The sequence below is a fragment of the Triticum dicoccoides genome, unplaced genomic scaffold (assembly GCF_002162155.2).
Source record: "Triticum dicoccoides isolate Atlit2015 ecotype Zavitan unplaced genomic scaffold, WEW_v2.0 scaffold129547, whole genome shotgun sequence".
Classification (NCBI taxonomy): Eukaryota; Viridiplantae; Streptophyta; class Magnoliopsida; order Poales; family Poaceae; genus Triticum; species Triticum dicoccoides.
Genome location: NW_021191160.1, coordinates 1 through 1048, shown reverse-complemented (window position 1 = coordinate 1048; position 1048 = coordinate 1). Strand labels below are relative to the sequence as shown.

At 50.1% G+C, this 1048-nt stretch overlaps 3 non-coding genes across 3 annotated transcripts; all 3 read left to right on the top strand.

Annotated features, from left to right (window-relative positions):
- Positions 1-115, top strand: LOC119343486 (the record flags this gene model as incomplete). Its single annotated transcript, XR_005166120.1, has 1 exon — positions 1-115. It is a non-coding gene; the product is annotated as a 5S ribosomal RNA (ribosomal RNA).
- Positions 116-412: 297 nt separating this feature from the next.
- On the top strand, positions 413-531 carry LOC119343487. The gene has a single exon (XR_005166121.1). It is a non-coding gene; the product is annotated as a 5S ribosomal RNA (ribosomal RNA).
- A 297-nt stretch (positions 532-828) lies between these two features.
- On the top strand, positions 829-947 carry LOC119343485. Its single transcript, XR_005166119.1, has one exon. It is a non-coding gene; the product is annotated as a 5S ribosomal RNA (ribosomal RNA).
- The last annotated feature ends 101 nt before the right edge of the window (positions 948-1048 follow it).

Genomic DNA, 1048 nt, shown 5'->3' with positions numbered 1-1048 from the left:
GCGATCATACCAGCACTAAAGCACCGGATCCCATCAGAACTCCGAAGTTAAGCGTGCTTGGGCGAGAGTAGTACTAGGATGGGTGACCTCCTGGGAAGTCCTCGTGTTGCATTCCCTTTTTAATTTTTTTCGCGCCGCTTGCAAAACAAAACGCACGTGTAAGTAATATATTTACCGTGTTTTATTATTTTGCACGAGTGCGGTAAGTCATAGCTGGGTGCTCACGATTCACGGGTCCAGCGTCGGCGTTGTGGCGCGGCAAGCGTGCACTGGTGCGGTTGAGAGGGAGGGGTGGAAACCGCGTTAAACTCGTCTCCGTAGTTGAGAGGGAGCGGCCAAAGCAATGTACAATCGTCTTTGTAGTGGAGCTGGGAGGGGCAAGGATAAGGGACGAAGACCGGGGTAATATGTCAGATGCGATCATACCAGCACTAAAGCACCGGATCCCATCAAAACTCCGAAGTTAAGCGTGCTTGGGCGATAGTAGTACTAGGATGGGTGACCTCCTGGGAAGTCCTCGTGTTGCATTCCTTTTTTAATTTTTTTCGCGCCGCTTGCAAAACAAAACGCACGTGTAAGTAATATATTTACCGTGTTTTATTATTTTGCACGAGTGCGGTAAGTCATAGTTGGGTGCTCACGATTCACGGGTCCAGCGTCGGCGTTGTGGCGCGGCAAGCGTGCACTGGTGCGGTTGAGAGGGAGGGGTGGAAACCGCGTTAAACTCGTCTCCGTAGTTGAGAGGGAGCGGCCAAAGCAATGTACAATCGTCTTTGTAGTGGAGCTGGGAGGGGCAAGGATAAGGAACGAAGACCGGGGTAACATGTCGGATGCGATCATACCAGCACTAAAGCACCGGATCCCATCAGAACTCCGAAGTTAAGCGTGCTTGGGCGAGAGTAGTACTAGGATGGGTGACCTCCTGGGAAGTCCTCGTGTTGCATTCCCTTTTTAATTTTTTTCGCGCCGCTTGCAAAACAAAACGCACGTGTAAGTAATATATTTATCGTGTTTTATTATTTTGCACGAGTGCGGTAAGTCATAGCTG